Source organism: Solea solea, chromosome 6, assembly GCF_958295425.1.
Source record: "Solea solea chromosome 6, fSolSol10.1, whole genome shotgun sequence".
NCBI classification, from domain to species: Eukaryota; Metazoa; Chordata; class Actinopteri; order Pleuronectiformes; family Soleidae; genus Solea; species Solea solea.
Genome location: NC_081139.1, coordinates 15,098,254 through 15,121,623, shown reverse-complemented (window position 1 = coordinate 15,121,623; position 23,370 = coordinate 15,098,254). Strand labels below are relative to the sequence as shown.

The 23,370-nt window shown below is 40.9% G+C and overlaps 1 protein-coding gene across 7 annotated transcripts in view; it reads left to right on the top strand.

The window, feature by feature from the left end:
- The window catches only part of plxnb1b (plexin b1b), a 93,278-nt gene that overhangs the window by 22,456 nt on the left and 47,452 nt on the right, over positions 1 to 23,370 (top strand). For 6 of the 7 annotated variants that reach the window (XM_058630882.1, XM_058630876.1, XM_058630880.1 and 3 more), the window contains exon 2: positions 2,135 to 2,208. The exons of the other annotated variant lie outside the window; for it this stretch is intronic. The gene's annotated coding sequence lies outside the window, so the exon portion shown is untranslated. The remainder of the gene's footprint in view (positions 1 to 2,134; positions 2,209 to 23,370) is intronic. 7 annotated transcript variants of the gene reach the window in all.

Below are 23,370 nucleotides of genomic sequence, written 5' to 3'. Positions count from 1 at the left end.
CCATGGAGTTTGTTCTGGGAGGGGGGGGGGGGGGGGGGGGGCTGCTGTCTGACAGCCTTTTTTTTTTTGGCTGGTGACTCATTCGTTTTGGCAAGGGTGAGCAAACATGCCCTGTTACAAGTCTCTGTATGTTGTGGTCCAGGGCACATTTGTGTTCACACTGCTAAAGGAATGTGGATTTCAAATGTGTGCTTTGGTCCGTTCATACCTGGACTTAGAGCTGCCCAATTGTGATTAGATCTCTCAGGATGGATGTTACACCAGTTCTGAACTGGGCCCAAGATGGCTGCCACCTTTTGTGAAGAGGTCAATTTGCAATAGAGATGCCATTAAATGAACTAAACCTCAAATTGCTCTAAAAGAACAAACAACTGCATGTTTTATCCAGTTTATCCAGTGTCCATCAATCATTGCTCTGATTGGTTGTCAGTTTTAATCCACAAAAAATTGAATTAGTGAATTTGAATTGGTATAGTAATGCTAGTAATAGTAAGGGTGACGCCAGCCTAATATTAGTCATTAGTCATCTTGCCTAGAATTCCATCTTCACTTCAGACTTATCACCCTTATAATCTGGGTCAAAGATGAATGGAACAATATATGAGTGATTGAGTGTTTTGCAGCAACATTCAGACTTGAGGGGATCTTCACACCGAACAAGACCCAACACATCCTGGCCTCAGGGTAGAGTAAGGAGCTGCGGGATCAGCTGGTAAAGGGTTGGAGTCCATCTTTTACTTTTTTATAACCTTAAATGCTCGATTGGGAAAACTCCAGGTTTTACCAAGTTTCATCCAAGTTAAAGCAGCATTCCTAGACAATGACCATCATGTGGTTTTCCTATGGGAGGGGAATCATAGGGCTTTTACAGCTTTAGAACACCTGGATTGAAAGATTAGAAATGACGGTGGAAAGGGATTCTGGGTTAATCTGTTTTTCAAAATTGTGTTCATGCAACTGTGTTGTTTGAGCCTGGTGATGCATAGTGGTTTTGTAAGATGCCTACTGTCCACATAAACCCTTAATTTTAGAGGGCTGAAAATGGAGAACATTGAAAATGCTGCTGGCTCCTTTTTCACGTGAAAACTCTGGAGTATCATGTTAGTTCTGTCTTGTGGGCAGAAACGGACACCTATGAAAATGATGACGCAGTTGCCTACATTCATCTCTCGTGTGGTTCTTTAAGGCTATCGGCCATGAGAAGTCATTCAACCTCCTGTGTACACCAGCGTGTGCATGCCGAGTGGCAGCGTACATGAATGTTCTCTAGATGTGTTAAAATGGATGAAGATCACTGCTGATACAGGGTTGAAATACTCTCAATACAAATTCTGTTTTCACTTGAAAACTTTGTATGGATGACTGACAGCAGCTTTAATTTAATACTGAAACTGTGGATAGATGGACATAGAGATCAAGCTTATGCTAGCTAGCATGGGGTGGGAGTCTTTATCTTTTCATAATAATTCTGCTTTTTTATCTGGCATAATTTCAGGAAATGTCTCCATCCACGCACCCCCCCATAAAAAAAAAAAAAGCGTTTCACGTCTCCCAAAACGCTGATTCCATGTAGATAAAACACCAATACGATTAAAAATGTATGCGTATTCACCTACACCCGTTTCCGTGTTTGGACGGGCCCTAAGTCTTCTGTAATTACAATACACACCCACTCACATTTGACTTAAGACCTCCCCTCTCAAAGCAAGCTAAAACATATTTATGATCCTGCATCTTTTCACTGCTCTCTAAATTCTGATGAAAATGGTGAGCGTTGCAGGGAGATTCATGTCGTGTCAGTCTGGTTTTTAACTTCTGTGGCAACTCTCACTGTGTTCGGCAAGGTCTCTGCTGTCATAGAGAACAATACTTGCCTTGTATGAAGAATGGAGAGCGTCACCTGCATAGCATGAATAAAAAAAAAACATGACAACCGTTGCAAATGGCTTAAGCTCACTTTGTAGGGGATAATTTTTCAGCAGCCGCTGGCTCCTGCTCTTAGCATCTGTTTCCACATTATGGCTCCTCAAAGACCATTTGTGTTGATCTTTCTGTCATGCTTTTGGCTTTTAGGAGAGATCGCTATAAAAAAAAAAATGCTCTGTGGATTTTCTAACTGCTTGTCTTCCTCTAGGTTTGAAAAGATCCTCGTGGGAACATGAAAAGATTGGAAATGGCAGGAAAAGTGCTGTAGATTGTATACCACAGGTAGGAAACTAAATTTCTCTAATGCTTATTCACTAATGCTTCCTGGAAATTTGATAGCCACAGAAGTGGTAGCCCTAACTCACTTTTATTCTCATGTGATTGTTTTAAATGGGATTTGTTAGGCTGTTGCATTTTACACCGTAAGAGCCAGATGGTACTTTTTTTTATGAATTTAAATAATACTTCACAATGGCTTATGGGATTTGAGTTTCCTCCTCCTGCTGTGTCAAGTCCACTCACCTCCTCCAAACCACATCCCATCACACTCAGTAGCTATTTAAAGTGCCAGCAGCAGCTCCCAATTACTCCTCCCCACGCCAAACCAGAAGCTCAGTCCATGCAAACTGAGGCCTCCCCACTGTGACCTTTATCTGTTTGTTTTCATATTCCCTTTCCCTCCGTCAGCCCTCCTCCTTTCGTGCTCGTACTGTTTTTGACTTTGTCAAGGATTATTTTGTTTTTCCTCCAGCTGAACTTGGTTATATAAACTAACGCCTGGTTTCCCTTCCTTGATTCTCCGCTCTGTCCCACTGCTCTGCCAGGCTCCTGTCCTCTTGGCACTCCAACAAAGCCTAGTGTTTTGATTACATTGTGAAATTGGAGCCAGGACTATTTATTCCCATGCTGGGGTAGTGTGGAGGACCTGGCTGGAGATAAAGCCAAAGAGGGGGAGATCAGGAAGCCATTGTGGTTGATACAGGCGGATGGTGTTGGTGGGTGAACAGTTTATGTCTTCTCATAACCTCTCTCTGTGGGCTGTGCAGCCAGCCAGCTGTTTCAAATAAGCCGAAGGACGCTTCCGACTGTCAGCTGCTTCTGCACATAACCCAGACCTCATCTTTAAGCTCAGGCTGAAGGCTGTCATTTGAGACACCATGTTACTGCTGAAGTGTCACTTAGACTGACAGCAGATAGTCCTTCTCTGAGCTTTACAACAGGAATACTGAACTATATGCAGTCACACACCGTGCGCCCTGTTAAAGCTGATCCTATGTGTGTTAGGGATTGTTTGATATGATACTCGGTGTCGACATAGGGCCAAAATCAGTGGATCTGATGTCAGAAAAAGTAAATTGTTGCGAATAGAGGTCTTCCCTGTTGAAACACATTGGTTGTAGTACAGTGAAAGGTGGCATTTTCTAAAAAGTCAAACTAATTTATTGACTACAGCAGAACCTGTGGTGACTCCTTGGTCAAACATAAATCCATTTTTAGACCACTTTGTCATGGAGACGCCCTTGCAGCCTCTTCTCTGTTTAATTTTTTAAAACTACCACTCCTACCTTCTTCCTGTGGTTTCTTTTTGCATTTTTACACCACACCTCCCCATTAGCCCACCCCAGCAATTCACGACACCAAGCTCCTTTAGCAACACACTTTATGCGGGCTTTGACAGGGACCATCTCATCTCACCGAATGACTCAGGGGGGCCTAATAAACAACTTCCTGACTAATACATGCCCTTTGAGTGCAACAAAGATTTGATTTAACTGCTTTTGCCGAATGCAAATTTGGTTTGTGTGATCCACCAAGGCTCTTCTGTCCTGTCCTCTGTCCCGTCAGTCATCTTAATCAGCCATGACTCATAAAAAGATTAGCTGAAGTCATGGGTTTCATTGGAGGGCAGTTTTCCAAAACTTGTTGTGGAAAAACAAGATCAAACAAAACTGTCTCTATTTCCTGGCGCATTGATTCGCCCAGGTCAGTCGTGTAGTCATAATTGTTGTCCTGTTGAGTTCAGCACGTTGCATTCGATTCCTAGAGATTCAAATCAATTTTATTTACAGTGCTGTGCAACCAACAAATGAGTACTGTGTTTGACGTAATGAGTAAAAACTCCATCTGCATTACAAATGGAATGGAATGTAAGGTCTTCTTTAATTAGGGTCAAATTTAGCATCAAGAACATGAAGATAATTTCCATATACTGTGTATGGTTCTGCTGGCTGCTGGTGTTCTTATGCTGCTTTTCAACCTCCCACTGGAAATGTCTACATGTTCAGCTCAGTGTGAGACAGGGTGTGGCAAAATGAAGGCACGCTCTTCTGTTAAAACTCTTGCTACATGGCAAAGCAGTGCTGCATACCCATACCACTTCCCCCTCAAAGCTGCAATAGGCAAGGTCCAGAAATGAAGTTAGGGTTGACACCTGAACACAAACTACTCCTCACACACCCTCTCTCTCACTGCTCAGGGCCTTGGACAGCTAGCCTGTGAGTCAGTGAGCAGTTGGTAGTAGCTTGAAGCTGTAACTGAGCCTGGTCTCAAAATGATGCAGCAGCAAAACAAAATGTGATGGAAGTGACTGAGGCAGCCTGAGGCTGGGCAACATAACTAGTTTCTGTCGTCTGCTCTGAAATCGTCAGCAGAAAAGACACTCGGTGACATACGACCAAGATGCCAACCATAACTTTCCCATGATGACGAGGGTTATGATCAACAACGTATTGTGATGTGAGTTTTAGCCATATGGAGCATGGTGTGAGGCGGCTAAAGTGACTGCGAGTGCAGGAGAATAAAAGATGCTTTTCTCCTCCCATTTGTTGAAGCTGTGTAAAGAGTAAATGTTAGTCATAATGATAATCAGAGACCATTGGAAAATGAATGGAAAAGTATCCTATGAACCTCCAGAGGTGAACACAAGGGATGTAATAATGTGTTTAATTGGCACTTAAACAAGTTTAATCCTGTTAGGAAACACATCCATTGTCACTTGATGTGTGTCTGTGCATGCTAGAAGAAAGTGGTCATCCCACTAAATGACTGCTAATCATAAATCCATTCCCCAGATGACTCTAAATCACTATCAGACCATTTACCATTTGTTCCCTGCGACTAAATGTTCCTGATGACGAACGTGCCGTTTGTGAGAGCAGTGTCAGGATTAGTAGTAGTTAGCTAAAGCACCTCACTGAGCTGTGCGTTTGTTCCTCAAGTAAAAAAAAAAGCTAAGAGTTCTTCAACAACAATACACTTCAATACTAGTAGTCAGTGTACCCATTTTAGTCTTTGGTTTTGATTGGTGTGCATTACTGCTACCCAATGACCTGTGGACCTGTGGTATTAATATCTTTCCATTTGTGTCATTGTCACTGGTGTTCCACACATGTCCCCATATTCTATTTTAATGTTGATTTACCTGGAGCATGCACTGAATTGTGTCTTGATGGCCACAGATTTCGGGCTAATCTAGTCCAAGTCTAATCATGGTTGGGTCATGTTGGCAGGGCCAGATTGACTACTTGTATCTTTATGTCATTTTCATGTGAGTATTGACAGTCATTTATAATTATTATGTCAAACGAGTAGTAACCATAGTAAGTGGTAATAGACTTTTTTTTTAACATTAGAACACCTGTCATGTTCGGGTTGAGTTCTTTAAGTACTGTCTTTGATCAGAAGATGCAGCCCATGTTGTTATGTACATGAATAGATAAGGACATTTATGTCACTCAGACCAAAGTAGACCTCAGATAGCAATTGGATCTCGATGTGGACATCGGACACGCATGTTAATACCAGGTGTAAATGCATGTGGTGACGCTATCTATCTGCTATCTCTTTCTCTCTCGTGCAGCTTTGTTTTAAAGTACTAATATCTAGCTCTGTTTGATTTACCTTGAATCAGTACTTGGTGGTAACTCAGCTGGAACATGTACAAATACTGATTTAGATTTTGGTTAGCAGGCCTATCAAGAACTGAGTATTCAGTTTTCCTTATTTGCTTTGGTTGTTTGATGGGCCATGAAAGCATTTAACAAGTGATGTCATGCCAAGTGCAATCAACCTCACTTATCTCCTCCCGAGACAAGGTGACTTTCTAAGAGCAAAGCAGCTTACACGTGCAGCAAGCCGAACAATGTAATCAAATCACGTCATTTAGTCGTCGTCTTGTCTATTTTTTTTAGACTGCACGAACATGAACTTGTTGTGTTCTTCACATGACTTAAGCCAGGGCCTCTGAGGAATACATAGTGGAGTCTGTTCACTCATTTCACTGATTGTGTCCTTTCTTTTTAAATTTAAAGTCACCTACATTCATCTTGAGCTTCCCAGACAAACAGAGCTGTGTACTGAATCCAAATTACTGCTTGACCATTTCTGTGACATTCACTCACCAGCTCGGGCTTTTCAGAAGCCTGAAGCTTTTTTCCCTTTTAGTTCACTGCTCCTCATTCCCTCACTCCCTCCCTCTAACGACCTCCACCTTCTCCAAGACGCTCCAGACCTTTAGGATATTGAGGTGGGGATGAGTGCTTTCAGTGGGTGGAGCACAGCTTTTGATGTTGAAATCCTGCAGAGGAAGGCTGTGAAAAGGTGATGAAAGTGGGTCATACATGTGTTTCTCTGTCTTTGATAGGAACATGCTGAACATTTGTATTAGATGAGCTTTGACAGTACAAAAGACCTTATTTAACATCATGCATTTTGGCAATAATATGGTTTTGGATGCAGTGCCCAATTTAGGTGTTCTCATGTGAACTGTGCTGCACGTTGCTCTACTTTTGTTAATCAAATGTGAGAGGATGTTGCTATGCTACTGTGGTTTTGATTATTTGCTTGTTTTAGCATAGCATCTATGATGTAAAGCGTCGTTCCAGTAGGCTTGTCTCTTTATTGTAATCATATTGGGGAAAAAATGTCATCTTGGATTTCTCCAGTCTTTGTCTAATAGACGTTTGTCTCAAATATTTCGCTTCTGCTATAAGAGCAACTATTTTGTTTTATCAATGTAAATTAAATTCCATTGTGTGCCAATGCTTATAAAAAGATTTGAAATCGCAGGTTAATATATTACAAAAAAATAAATCCGATACAATGTGTAAACCCTGAATGTCATATAAATGCTTCACTAAGCACAGGCTGTTAAAAGTGATATACACTGCTACCCTCACGTGACTATGAATGTGAGTGAGAGCTGCAAGTTTCCCTCTGGGACTCTTTATTCAGTTAGGTGAATCTCCAGTAATGACATGCAAAATTGTTATTATTTCACATGACACACTTAAAGGTAATATAGCTCATTAAAACAATGTTTGACATTCTGAAACATTGAATTAAATCTCTGTATTTGAATGTCTATTCCACTACAGTGTTTTGCATTTGATTAATGGCAAGAGGTTCAACGAATGACTGATCCGAGTACAACTTGTCCTGTAGCCTCACCTCTGTCTCATTTCACCAGCCGTCCTCTGCCTCTGTCCTCCTCTCCCCCTCCATCATCCAAGACAGACTGAATTAATATACCAAATGAGAAAAAAGCAACGACAGGGAGAGACATGAAGCTAAGGTAGAGGAGAGGAGAGGGCAGACAGAGTAGGGGGTGGTGGGGGTGTGGATGGATTGATAGAAGGATGGAGCAGAGGGTGAGGGGACAGAGTGATGAGATGAAGAGAAAAGGGGTCTAAAGAGACAATGGACATATTAGTGGTGGAGGCCTAATGAGACCCAGACATACAGTTTAACACACGAGAGGCCGATCAATAATGTGTGCTAGTCCCGAGAGAGAGACACATACACAGAGCCACATACCTCAGGGAATGGAAGGACAATACCTCCGTTTTTCACCCATCCCCCACCTTAACACACACATTTACATACAGACACATCAGTGGTCTGTGAGAGTGAGGCAGTTGACAAATTGGATCCTGTCCTTCCTGTTTTTTTTCTCATTTTAAACCACTGACCAAAGAGACAAGGGGACCTACTGAAATGATCAATGGACTAACACACACACATGTAAGGGACAGCATAGTCTAGTGTATAATGTCGTGTTTGTATTATGTCACTGTATTTGGTTGTACACATTACATGTGGCTCTAATCTCCACACAGCTGATCACAGTGTTAAGTGGATGTGAATGTCAGATTGTTAGTTTTGGAGAGTAATAGAAAATGGTGGTCACAGGCAACCCGCAGTATAAATCCTTCTTCAGACGAGCAGGGTGCCAGAGTTAGGCCCCACCTCTTTTATGGCCGGGTGCCAACTAGGTCTAATTTAGTTAGAGGACAAGCTACTGTAACTTCTGCATTGGATAGATTGACATTTTAAATCTCATTGGACCCTCACACTGCTACACTAGACTTCAAATAAAACTATCAAACATGTTTCTTAACAACGTGAATGTCCCAGACAAGCCTGGGAGTTGGGAGAGGCAATTAAACGCGGTTGCATGTTTGTGTGCGAGCGTGTGTTACCCCTCGCACTGAAGTGCGGTGCTAAAGCTCCTTAATGACTTTGCTTACAATGTGCAGTTTTTTCTGAAAGTCACAGGAGAACAGGGCGACCCGTTGGAGGGTTTGTGCTCATGGCCTGGAGGAAGCTGTGCGAGTGGCTTCAGCAGTGGCAGAGTTTTGATTGTAATTGCAGAGTAGCAGACTCACTGCTGTGCCAGAAGACTTAACGAAGACGTTTGGGAATTGAAACAGTGGGGTGTAGTGTGACTGTGCGTTTGAGCTAACATGATATTATACAAGTGTGTGTGTGTGTGTGTGTGTGTGTGTGTGAGAGAGAGAGAGTGTGTAATTACTGGTCTCTAGTTCACCATCAGCTTGTGCATCTGTTACCTGACTTTCAAAGTCTACAGATCCAAAGAAAAGGGGTCCAGCAGCCGGTTGAAACCAAATACACTTTGTATCCCTCATCTGCTGTTTACCTTTTATATTATTTATTTCGATCAATTTATTTTATGTGTGAGTGAATTGTAACGGTCCTTTTTACAAGAACCAAGATGTTTTGTTGCCTTGTTAATGATGCAATGACAATAATGGCTTCTATTCTATTCTTTACTAGTTTTAGATATGGAGATCATGCACAATGCCACACTAGGATCCAGAATTAGAATCTGCCACATGCCAGTAAAAATACACACTGGTGAATAAATAAATTGGATCAGTCGCCTATTGGGAGTGGGGTTGAAAATAACAGTTGTCCACTGTCACAGCTTTGACATGATGGTGCCGTTTTTGGTTCCCAGGAATTATCTAGCAATAAATTCTAACTGCTGAGAGAGTGACATGGCATCACGGCAGATAAAATCAATCCAACCAACCAATCATCTTGTCCAGTATTTCCCAAACTCACACTTGTGACTATGGAAAATATCCATAAGTATAATACAATGAGAAATAGTTTGATTATTGAATCAAATATTGAAATGATACAAAACATAAAGAAATAGTTAAATTTGAAGTGAAAATATGTCATCAACCTTTGACTTTTTCCCCCCTCATGACCCCTGATGTAATTATGACAGCATCTTTCCAGTAGGTCATTTTACAGCAACACAAAGACATATTTAATGTCCTTTAGGATAATAGGGGTGTATAGTATTCAGTTAAAACCTATGCCATGTACTCACCTGGGAGGCATTTAGTTAGGCAACGAGTGACAGCACAACTCTTTCCTTGCTTAATATGTCCAAGCTACATTTGTTTGGTTTGTATCCTGGCTAGATTCTATTTCAGTAACTACTAAACTGTAACCTGAGCTTATCCACACACAATGGCTGAATGAAGGAACAGGACTAACTGATACTTTTTTGTATGCATGCCTTTCATGCAACATCCTTGTGTTTCTCTCACAAACAAGGAGAATCATTTTTCACAACAAAGTTGTCCATTAAAACAAGCGAAGTTGTTAGATAACTACTCTGTACTGTATTATTAGTGTACTAATAAAACATTTGGTTAGCAAAGACGAGACGTATTATGGACGGAAGATGAAGACCAAAGAGGGACATCGGAGAGGAGAGATTACCTTATAGGTCCATGTTAGAATGGATTAAATTGGACTAAAACAACAATTGAGGTAATGGTTTACTTTAAAATAGTAAGCATGACAGAATTATGTTTAAGCTTCTCATTCACATAAATGTTTTGCAATCCATAAACATTACGATGTATGATGACCTATTGTTTTATTATTGCCCAGCCCTAATTGAGTCATTCTCTCAACAGTAACATGTAACATTGACTAAGTTTGCATGCACGAGCTGCGACTGTAGTTCGACTGAGTTATGCGATTGGATAACTTGCCGAATCCGAGTATACACACAAAGGACAAATTCGATTTATTAACCATGTACGTCTCTCTCTGCCTCCATAGGTGTCACCGTGATCTCTTTTATAAGCTGGTGTTATTGGGTCACTTTCCTGTTGACCTTTTACACCGCAGACAAACAAACAGCTAACAGTGAGATGGATCGTGCTGTGGTTCTGTTATGTTTTGTACTTTAGTCTGACTTTTAACATGCATGTAAACGCACTATAATGACCTCATTGCAAACCTTTCAATCCATGGGAAACACTGACTTGAGCACTTCTGTAGTTGTTGGAAAGTATTTTGGCTGAATATTTATTTATTTATTAAACCATTAGCAGACAGACTGAAAAACATTTATTGTGGACCCAGGGTGACACATGCCCTAAACACCGTTTAACATACGAAGCTACAGCCGCAGCTAATGCAGCTGTGAAACACTGCCTATTCCTAAGTAATAGGAAAATATATAGGAGCTAACGCTAGCCATGAATTCACTCTGCCATGTGTGATTTTATATCTAGTGGTACATTGGTGACAACATTTATGTGCTATCAGTCATGGTGAAACATAGAGCTCCTGCTGCTGCTGTCTGTGGACGACAGCACAGAGCAGAGTAATGACATACATTTACTGATAACAGTGAGTGGGAGAGACTGGATGGGAATATACTGTCAATCCTTCAATATGAATCCCATAACTACAAGCACACACACTTGATGGGGTAAGATAATGGCTTGGGGAGTTGTGGAGCTTTAAACAGACAATCCAAACATTTTCTTTCCTCTTGAGGATTTCAGACAAAGAAGAGATAAACACTGTTTTTCCTCTTGATGTGGGACTGAACCACATCAACAACATAAAAAACTGCTGTGAGAAGCAACTGCTCTTCTTGTAATTAGGTCTTACAGATTTTGAGACACTCCTGTGTTAAAATGTACTCATTCTGCCGTCAGGATATGTTTTATTTGTAGACTTGACTATCATTCATTTTGGATATGGTGACATTTTTATTTAGTAGCATTATTACATACGGTATATGGATGCATTGATGCATATAAGATGCTGTGAATGTTGTTGTTCATCCTCCTCTTTGAATTTTCCTACATTTGGATCGTCTAATGGTCCCACGTTGAAAATGAATGTCTGAATACTGAAAGTACTACAGTGTAACGGTGAGAAATAGAGAATAGTCTATTCACAATAATGACTGTCCTCTTAAGGGAGAATCCATAAAGTATAAGTGGCTGTCCAAAAGAAAGGCGTCTGAGCCAGAGCCACTCCGATAGAGAAAAATATAAAGCTCCCTAACAAATACGTGGATATCTGAACAGTTTAGACCAAAGCAAAAATGTTAACTATGTTATGTAATCACATAATCACTAGTAAGGCACCTATGCCTCTGTTTTCTGTCACATGTGTCCTGATGATGACGACTGTGTAGTGATATGAGGATGAGGATTTTTATTATCTACATCATGGGTCCTTGGATGCCTTTCTTTTGGACTGCCACTTTAAATTTCAAATACATTTTTATTCTAAACATTTTTTCATCATCATATATTAACACAACACAACACAAGTGGCAACTGCTGCATCTTTATGATGGTTTCCCCTCTTAATGAAGCCATATCACAAGTAAACAAGCATAATCACAGCAGTGGACTGTGAAATGTACTGTCACCTAGAGAGAGCAGACAGATACTGTTCCTGTAGACGAAAGGCACACGCAAATGGAATGTTGTTTTGAAAAAGTTTCCCAAAGACACGCCATCGTTTCAGGAAATGTCTTCATCCACACAAAACCCCCAAAATGACTCAAAAGGCTGTTGTACATATGCCAGGCCTATAAGTGGCGCTGTAACTGCTCCACCAAAAACGAAAAGAAGTATGTATATAATCACAGAAACAGACCGAATGAACCAAGCCAGGGGAAAGAAAGAGAAATAAAGAATGAACATAAAAGTTATCATAAAGCAAACAAAGCATCTCGCATCTTTTCAGATCCCTGGCAACTTTTTTTCCAAAAAAGCAACTTTCTGGTATAACCTTAACTGCTCTCCAAGACGGAAATGGCGGATTTGTTGTCTACACGAAAACGTAAAGGGCAATGTTTTGAGATTTTCCCACACTGCAAAAAATAAATTTCCAGGGCTCCGAAAATGCCATTTCCGCAGATTCACCTATGCTCTTTTATCGTGTGGACAGGCCCTAGAACAAACAGATGATTTTGTTGATTGTCTATCATTTTGTTGTGGTTATGTTTGTTAGCTGGATGTCTATTGTCTGACTGTGTATTTGTGGGCCACAACCGCACATGCACAAAGTACAAGGAGGCCACAATCTGATCCGAGAGAAAGAGGGCGTCTTTGAACGAGTCATCTTACGTTTGCTACAAAGTTGTTTTGCTATTTATAGAAATTCTTAGTTGTAACCATCGAGAACGCACGAAACAAAATTAAAAGCAAGCAGCTACAACACACACCCAAACCTCCTGGTTTTTTCCCCCAGCTTCTCTTGTCCTGCCACAGGGGGAGGAGGACGGGGATGTAGAGAGGAACCACTGATTTCATCTCACTCTGACTGTTGGGACGAGTCATAAATCAAGCGTGTGACCTCCTCTAGCTCCTAATCAAACTCCACCCCCAAACATGCGCTCACAGGGAAATTTATCCTCCCTTTTTATTCTTACCGGGTTTGGATTGGTCACAGTGGGAATTGCCTGGAACTGTCATTACACGCAGGTGTAGGGGTGACACCAATGCCCCCCTCCAGTCTGAGGTCTAATGAGACCTGCACATAATGGATTTCTCTCTCAGAGACAGAGTGAGAGCTGTGGGTTTACCTGATGGGCCGGGGGGGAGAGGAGGCCTGTCACAACACTGAGTGGGAGGTGCATGAGTGTCCGAGGTCGTGACACACAAACAATGGCACCTCACCCCCTCACCCAGCTTATCAGTGTCAGGACAGCTGTGTACCTGATGCTGTGTGATCTCACTGATCCCATTATCAACAATGCTGAACCAGTACACACAGGCCTCAAAGCTGCTGACACACATGTCAGAGGGACAGCTGGATGGGAGGCTGTTTGTCACTGAGATCCTTTAAAATGACACATTTCACTCTTTTTATGTGTCCAGTCTTCCTTAAGCCTGGTTAATACTCCTGTAAGGCACCTCCATGCAGTCCTCCAAACATGGCACGCACCCTACTATAGGGGTGGGTCAAAATATCCCTTTGGAGATATATCGTTATCCTTCCTCGTGCAATGCGATAATCGATTCACCAGTGCAAATATTGATATTTTAATTAACAAATTACACTGCTGTAACTGTAAACACTGTAAACTGTCTCTGCCAGTTTCACTCGCCCGGCGTCACTACTTATAATGGATAATGGCGGCTCAATGAGCTGGTGTCAGCAGTAGTAGCTAATAGTTCAAGGAACTTTCATTTTTGTGTCAATAATATGAGGTCTGAACACATGTCCTAATATCTTGAGCAGAAGTGGTGAGGATGACTTTGCTTTCGGCCAGTTATTATAGGAAAAGCACTGTGCTAACTGATGGTGCCATTCCACTGTTTTCCATTTTCATTCCTGGTGACCTATGAGCTCTTACTGGGCTGATATCATGCAGTCTGACCGCCACAATTTTAGATACAGATGAATCATCATCAGACGTCATTTTGGGCTTTTCAGTAGACCAAATTAGAATGACACAGGATTGCACTGCTGTGTGCAATAATTTAGGAGCAGTCATGACATTTTTCCCTCCTTTTGGTGTTGCCATAAAACATGTTAGTAATGACGTTTTTTTTGATTGATACTTGAATCACTAATATTTAGTATAATGTATTTTGTATGCATGAATCAAATGTATAATGTTGGCTGTTGATGTCAGTTGGTGGAAAGACAAGCCCATCCCTGGTGGAATGCAGATATTTTTGTTTTGTTACGTGGTCGAGCTTTAGCCCTGAGTCCATCCATGTGGCCTTCTCCTGTGAAGTCTCGGGTCAGGATCAGACTCTTATTGAGGACAGATGAGACCGTTCTTGACACGGGTGTAACAGACTCTATCATTTTTCTTGGGAAGAAGAAAAATGGACTCCATCATTTTTCTTAGTAACTGCTGGCTGACAATCGTCTTTACTTTTGAGCATGTGCAGTAGTTTTTGCATCTCTTGGCAGTTGTTTTTCAACACGAGTTAGACTGGGGGAGGACAGTATCAGTGACGACAGCATCTTTTTGAATGTATGATGAAATGACAGGCAGATGTGGTTTGAAGGGTGGGTGTTACTGCAAAAGCCCGGTATTCAGACTGACAGTCGTGTTCTTCAGCACCTCATTGTAAACCTGTGGCTTGTTAAACAGGAAGGTGAGATAAATTCTCTCCATTATACACACACTGAGGGATGTAAATAACGTTCTTATTCTCTTCATGGCTGGATTAAGACAGGAATGCGTCTCTTATCTACATTACTTTTTTTTTTTTAATTTACATTTTCTTTCCATGACATTCATCGATGTGTCACCTCTCTCAGACCACATGCTTTGCTGCAGCCAGCAGAGGCTGTAAATACGAGCGCTCGCCAAGGGCGGCACAAACCACAATGGCAAGTCCACCTTCAGGGTGGTCCACTGTGGCAGTGCACGTTTTTAATGTTAGAGATTACTTACTTACTGTCACACTTCTCAAGCTATTTCACAGTAAAAAGGTATGTTGTTGGCTTTTTGCGTCAAACTGTGTGGCAGGTTACGTCTGACGTGTGCACACAATACATAACACACACATTTTTTTTTAAATGATAGGCCATTACTTTGATACTAGAACTGCTTTCATAGACAAACATGTACACACACACACTCACTCCATCATCTGTTATTCATATTCAGAATTGTTGACTACATTTGCATTTTAAGAAGCTCATGAAACTTCCCTCCTCCTGAGCTCCACAGGAGGCTGTTGGGTGTGGTTTCTCTCCACCAGCACAAAGCACTGACGCTGGGCTAAAGGAGCAGCAGCTGGTCCAGCATGACCATGCTCACCTCCAAGAGGAATCCCTGGCATTTAACATTGCCTGGTGAAGAGAGCTGGTCAGCTGGGGAAGTCGACAGGAATGTGTCCATGTTTAATCCCTATGTGACCTTTGTGGATGTTGGTCTCTGCATGGTTAAAAAAGAAAAAAAGGAAAAAAAGCTGCAATCAGTGTGTTGTGTACTCATCCATGAACAAAGTGACGTCAGTTAAGAAAGAAGGAAGTATACATAACTGATGTCTGAGCTGCATCACTATTTAATTTAAGTTTGATGATAATGGACAGATCTTATCATTTGTTTGTTCAGCTTTGTGGAAAACATTTGGTTTTGGATGCTAATCTGCAGTGACATTTATTGTTTCTTAACCAATTTGTTTAGAAATAATGAGTTGTTCTTTTTTTGAACGGCAGTTGTGTGTGTGTGCTTGATGTTTTTTATTTCTTGGTCTTCAGGCTGTGTGTGATCCTGTTATCTGACTTTCATTTGACTCCCAGGCCCCGGGCTCTGTATGGTTTCATGGTTTTGTCAAAACAGTGGCGTGGCTAGCAGCATTCATGCTCGCCATCTTCAGAGTACAATATGCTCCTCAGAAGTATTGTACAGCTTCTGTCTCACCTCTGAATGTTGTGCAACAAGCCCAGCTCTGTAAGCAACACACACCCTAATTTTTATTAAGCCAGCAGTGGAAAAAGAAGGCGAATTAGCCGCATGAGACCACAAAGAGGCTCTTTGTGCAGTGCGGTGTGTTTTACACACACAAACGCACAACAGTCAAACTAACATTTACCCTTCGCTCTCTGCTCTTTTTCCTACAAACAGACACAAAAGGGAACCTTTATATGTAGTCAACATGTGAAGTATGCATTCAGATTTTCCCTTTACTTCCTGCACACTTTGTCTTGTAGATGAATGAATGAATGAATGAAAATCTAACATTCTATTCTTGCACATCTAAAGCTGCCAAAACTCAAAACATCTTCTTTACTACAGTAAGAGTTTTAACTGTGACTCGCACTGTGTTCAACTGCATCCTGTTTTCTTAAAATATCCTTGAGATCTGTCCAGGACCTGAGTGGATTCTACCTGTGGAAAACTAAGTTGAGTGGACAAAGTTAAGAAAGACACACACCTCCTGTTTATGCGCCCACAGTTCCCACTGCATGATGTGAGGACAACCATACTGTGACGTTCAAGAAACTCTCTGTAGAGCTAACTGATTAAATGATGTTGAGGTATAGATCATTTCAAACTGTTTGTAGAACATATTTTAAGCTTTGAGTGTTCAGGTTAGCACAGTGACCTCAATAGAGGTCAGAGGTCATGTGACTCAGTTTGCTCACACTGCCATGTTGACTGGAAGAGCTTCTGAAAAATAATGAATGGCACCAGGGTTGGTTTCAGTTTTTAAGAGTTCACTGCGCACTTTAAATCCACGGAGATTGAGCAAATGTATCACAGAACCTGACAGACTGAATATAACTGATCCGCATCCAGCAACGCACGTCTGAAAGCAGCTTTTGAGTAAAAGGAATTTGTGTCTTGTAGATCAGGCACGACTCATCTGTTTAGTTCCATCGCTACAGTGAAGTGTGATGATGAGGACAGAGAGACTGGGAAAACATGAGGAAAGGATGAGTGCAACCAAATTCAGAGACGCTTTTGAAGAGAACTGGTTTCAGACTAGAGGCTGCGGTGATAATGACATGGTGTCTTCACAATAATTCTACCCAAAGATCTGACACTTGACGAATCCAGGCTTTTTAAAAGCCTAATACAAGAGGGATTAAAGCTGTAGCTTCTGTATAAGACAATTCTACAAAGCCCTGAAGTAAGACTTGTAAGACTAATACTTTTGTAAATACATGTAATACATTTGTAGATGATAAAAGAAAAAAAACATGTTTTCTCTTGATGGGTTATTGATTGAAAACCGAGGGGCAAAAAGTCAGTTTGACAATTAATTCTATGATGCAGTAAGGTATGGGAACTGTGACTGTGTGTGAGTGTGAGTGTGAGTGTGAGTGTGAGTGTGAGTGTGTGTGTGTGTGTGTGTGTGTGTGTGTGTGTGTGTGTGTGTGTGTGTCCTGCTCTCCATAAGTCTTCCTGCCTACTGCCCTTCCTCCAGGAGCTTGGCCTTTAATATCCTCCTCAGGCTGCTGCAGCTCTGACTTCTCAGAAAAAAAGACCAGTTTTATGAGGAGAGGGGTATTAAGGAGTGTTACTAGAGAGAGAGAGAATGCTGTGTTGTATGTGAGTGCTGGGAGGTAAGAGAATAGCATGACAGTCTGAAGTGTATTTTCAGAACACTGGTTACAGGCTTAGCTGCCACGGAGCTCCATCTCATATTGCTTAGCTTATTTTTCTGAGCATGCGTGTGTCCGCTTTACTTTCTTCACCAAGAGCAAAAAGGGGAAAAATATATTTGTGAAAAAAATGTAGGTTTTTTAATTTAGTTTCATTTTTGATTTAGGACTCTTGAAAATCTACTCTAATACATTAATCATGAGAACTTATCACCCGACAATTGTGAGGGTAGTGGTGTGAGCTGGAGTCAATCCCAGCTTACATTGAGGCAGCACAGACATTCATACTACTCTGTTTTCATTTAAAATGAGCATTTTCATATGAAAACAATTTTGGCGAGTGTTTTTGCTTCTTTTCAGAAGTAATCTGCCTCCATACTAACACCTAAAACATACATCATTCAGGTACATTGGGCATTTCTAATGTGAAACATGATGACATCAAACTTAGTGCTCCAAGTCTTCTCCATTTTTGTTGAATTTCTGTGGCAACATTTTAACAGCAAAAAATATTGTATCGGGAAAGTTCTGTCTCCATTTGGATCAGGCCTAAAACACAGCCCTGGTGTTTTCAAATGAAAACTGAACCAGCAAGTAATGCATTTTTTATAAAAAAAAGTATGGATTTAGCCAGAGACGCACAACTACAGTCAAGTTTCCACTCCCACACGGAGAGTACAGGGCCCAGTCAAAACCAATCCTCTTGCAGTGAGGCACCATAGCTGATCAATGTTTCACCATGATTAAAAATGTTTGATAAATAATTTGTATGAAAGCCTTTCAAACACACTGCAGATAATATTGTATATGATGAGATCGGTCATGTCTGACAGTTGCAGAAAAATGTCTGGTAATGCTGGCAAAGACAAACCAATACTTTTAAAATGAGAGCCCAAGATAACGGTTCATTTGTGTTTTTAATTTTTTGTCTGTTCAGGCTAAAGTGAGATGGATTAAGAGGGGTTTTCCAGTGTCTGTGATGTGTGAGTGTGTGTTCTTCCACTGTCTGGGAGGTCCATACTTTCTCACTGGAGCAGTGGTTAAGTGTGTCAAACTTCAAGGTTTTCACTCACATTAATTAAAAGGTATGAAGCATTGGACTTGAGTCTCAATGAAATTGGGAAGAAAAACAAAATAGTTTCCACTAACTTGAATGTCCTTTAAAAAAAACAAAAAAAACAACCATGCATTATGATTGAACATATGATTGGTCACTAGCATTCCCTCTGCTAAGGCAAAGCAAAACTGGCTAAATTAAGAAATGTTCTGTCTTGTTCCGTCATGACTTTGGCCGTTGTACTGTTTGTGTATTTGTCAGTGTGGACACGCACATAACTACATTATTTATGTCTTAAGTTCTCTCTGCAACAAAATGGTGTAGACATCAAGTTATGTTCTTTCTTCTGTCTTTCACCACTTTAGTTTCCATTTGATGGTGAGTTGGTTAAGCCTGGCTTTAGAAATTAGAAGAAAGACATGATACTTTAGTTGTCACAAAGTTTTGAATTTTTTAAATAGTTCATGTCTTCCCACTTTGAGTAGATATGTAGCACTGTCACCTTTTAAAAGTAGCTGTTGTCTAATGAAATATTATGATTGTGTTGGCAGACATTTTAAAGAACAGATAAGCAAAAGAGAAAACCAAAAACAATTGGCTAAAATCCGTTTTGCCTTGTGTCCCTGCTGGGAGCCACACTTCACTGAGACTGATCCTTTTTGTTTCATTCTGGTTCTCATTGCAAGAGGTGAGATCCCTGCAGTCGGTACTGGCTGTGGGTCAGCACCTCATACAACAGCACGTCAAAAAACCTATATCACAATAAATCTGTATGTGAAGGTGAAAGCAACACTTCCATGTTGAGGTGCTGGGTATTGTCGGCTCTGATAAAGGGGGCATCACGCACATTTAGGGCTGTTCTGTAAGCTGCAATTAGTGTCCATAACTTCATAGCTTTGTGTATTTTACTTTGCACACAGAGACATTCTGAATGAAAAAGTTCCTGGAGGCTTGTTTATTCATTCAGTCTCATGCCATATCTCCATATTTAAGAAAACCTGCATGATGTCATCAGATTTGTTCTCTCCAGCTTTAGTCCAAGCTCCTTCATGTCCATAAAAGACCTCATGCAGACACTACTTTCATAGATTTCTTCTTGTGGTGTTCTCTAAAATTAAGTAAACTTCATCAGTAAAAGGAAATAAAGGAATAAAACTTGCAAATGACATAATGCAAATGATTTAAACCTTATACCATATATTCATATACTGCACATGTGTCAAACTCTAATCAATTACATGCGGCCCACAAATCACTGTGCAAGGTGATGGAATAGAGACAGAATATAAGACTAAATGTAATGCTGGCAGTATTTTTATAATAGTAATAAGACATTCAGTTGTAATCATTGCTTTATTAAATGTATTACACTCAACTTGAAATTACATATATTTAAGCTGTTTTAATCACAATTATCCTGCAAATTTTTAATTTAATTCTCTGTTTTTGTGCATCATAAATATGTTTTTATTGTGAGTCATTTTGTATCAACACAAGCAATTTTACTTTGCAATTATGTCTAATATCATAATGCATATCTTATATTGACCACCAGCTACTAAATAGATGTTTTTTCCACTTTGTTTTCCTCTATGTCAGCCCCCGCTTGACCAGACTAGATGCTCATTGGCCCCCAGGTCATTTGAGTTTGACACCCCTGATAAAGTGCCTCAGTAAGGCACAGGTATAGTGTCATTTATTTAAGCTCCCAGGGCGTCACCACTCACAGTTTGTGTTCATGTGTGCAATTGTTGTCTCCCTTTATATACTGGGCCGTGGCTGCCTGGTCACTGTCCCTCTGCTCATTCTAATAATAGCTTATTTTTGTGCTGTGATGCTGTCAGTTGTGATGTTGCTGCTCAGGGGAAGTTCAAATATTTGAACTCTACTTGAGCAGCGAGGACAGTTAACGCAGCAGCTGGCTTGCGACTGTATCCGTAGCCATTAGCTGATCCTCTTCACCTCACTTTCTGTGACTCAGTAATACCCTCTTACATGGGAGCACTTTACTCTGCGTGTCAGGTAACACAATTGTGCGTAACGTGTGGAAGTCCCTGCTGTTACTTTCGGTTAAAGTTAAGTTGAGAGAGTTGAGGGAAAGCCAATACATCAGCACGTCTCCCATTCCAAAACAAGACCTTTGGTTTGTGTGACTACTCGGCATCAGAAGTTAAAGGTCACTTAGTTGTGCATTAGAGTGAAACTTTGATTCGGACCGGTGACTCTTTGCTACTCCATGTGCATCGGCTTTCACGTCTAATCTGTCCTTTCTAATATAGGCATAATTCACAGAACTATATTTTAAAGGAATGTATGCCATCTCATATTAGCAACTCATGTTCTCTTCTTGTTAAGGGCAACTGAAGTAAATGCTAACCTACTATTTAAATCAACCAATCCAGGGCTGGATTAATGTTTTGATAGCAGACATTTAGTGCAGCCATGAAATGATGAGGCGAGATTTTCTGCATTTAGCCTGAAACACACTTAAATTAAACTTACTTTATGAACAAATGAACTATTAGTAGCAGACGGTGAATAATCCCAGATGACTGAAATCTCTTTAATGCAGAGCAGTATCAGACAATGACTGTGGGAATTAAACAATGGGAAAATGTAGAAACGTAGGATAGTTATAACAGAAGAGATGACAAAAAAGATAATCTCTTTAAGACTTTCTTAAACACGGTAAAGTCAGGTAGAGTGGGTCAACTTCGAGGTTGTAGGTTTGATTCCCAGCTTAGCTAATCTTCATGTTGACGTGTCCTTGGGCAAGACATTTAACCCGATGCTGCTCCCGACAGCATGTGAGTGGTTGTGAAAGAAGTACGAGTAAATGGGTTACTTGCAAAAACGCTTGTGTAAAGCAGCTTTAAGGAGTCATTAAGGCTAGAAAAATGCTAAATATATACAGACCATTTACTTTCTGGTACATAAATTATCCCCCGATTTCTCTGTGTGTATGCAAGAAGTTAAAACACAGGTGTTACTGATCACATTAAGTGAGGACCAGTACCTAAATAGAACAGAGAATGTTATTCATGTGATCAGTAACACCTGTTCTTACTAAATATTTCATGTCACAATTGCTATTGTGGGAAGTGCTTCAGTGTTCAGCTGCTCACTCTTTGCTCTAACTATCGTGAAGATCTGTCTAGAACCTGACTGGAGTCCATGTGTGTTAGAAAGACATGCGACTGTATAAGTAAGGTCCCATACTTCAACTACAACCACATCATGCAGTCCAAGAAACTCTCTGAAGACCACAGCGATTCAACTGAGGCATGGTATACATCAGGGGAAAGGATATAAAAACATTTCTCAAGCTAATGTGACTTGTTCTGTCCAGTCTTCGATCATCACCTGAAAGTATATAGCTCACTTCCTCATACAGAGTGTCTTGGGGGTTGGAAGATAGTGTCACTGTATTAAACATCTCGCTGTGCTGTGGCGTCTACATGCACTTTACAGCCTTTAGGTGCTTCTCAATTTCGGCCTGATCCCGAGTTTGAAAGCCCTTCAGGAATGTAAATATAAATAGAAACATTCATTAGGGACCGTTGATTAACTTCGCGCCCGTTAAATTTCACAACTCAGCATCTTGTCTGTATCAGAATCTTTATTTTTTATGTGTCCTCTGTATTTCAGCAGTCCATAACTTTCTTCTCGAGCAGCCTCTCAATCCATTACTGCTGTTCACTGAGCTGATGAGATTGAGGCGACAGGAAAAAAATAGCTCTTGTCCTTCCTACTTTTCCTCTCTGTCAGAGGAGTTTCTGCATTCTTTGGGTTCATGTGTGCATAGTTTTCTCCACCATAATCAGTATGTAATAACACAGACTGTAATTAGCCAGTGAAGGCATTGTCCACACACAGTCTCTCCTAAGAGCCGTAAAAGCCGTTAAGTCAAAAGTATCATTTGCTTTAACTGTCCAACTGTTTGCTCCCTGGATTCTTTTCTGACTTATCATCTGGCGAAGTGGGAGTTTTTTCCCCTGGGAAATGTGTCATTTTTATATATGTGGCCGGAAATGTTGTTAACTAATTTACAATATGTAAGGCTCAGTGTTTACAGATTCTTTTGCAGCAATACCAAAGAGGAAACAAATAAGCTCTGGTGGTGAGGAAAACAAATAAGAAACAAGATAAGAGCTGCAGAGCAGCGTGCAGCATATATCAGCCAAGTGGCCCTCAGTGTCTACTTAAAACACACAAGATTGGGTGCAAGATGGCCGACAGCGTAGAAACTCACGGGGCCCAAACAATGCCTGTAGTCACACACTCATGCCCATAACTGTCTCAGGATCAACGGCGGCTTGGAACAGAGCTGCTGGGACAGAGCAGGCCAATGTCAAAGGTTATGTTTGAGTAATTTGCCTGAGGATAGCTGGTGTCCCGCACAACTCCAGCAGTAACAGCAGAACTATTCATTGCCCTGACTTCGATAAATCCCCACTTCCCTTCGGAGTGCTGAAGGCTTCAGGTGGCAACATGTTCACTGCCTTGTGCTGGAGGTGGCTGAATGGTTATTTCATAGGTGTCGCATATCAGGACGACAAGAATAAACCTTTATTTTACCAGGAAGTAACATTGAGGCTACTTTTACGATTGAGACATGGCAAATATGGGGTCAGTTAGCAGCATCATACATGGTTAGGGCTGTTAGGGTCCATGTGACATAAATGTCATCTTCCACTCATTTCTGTAGCGGTCTAAGCAAGCCC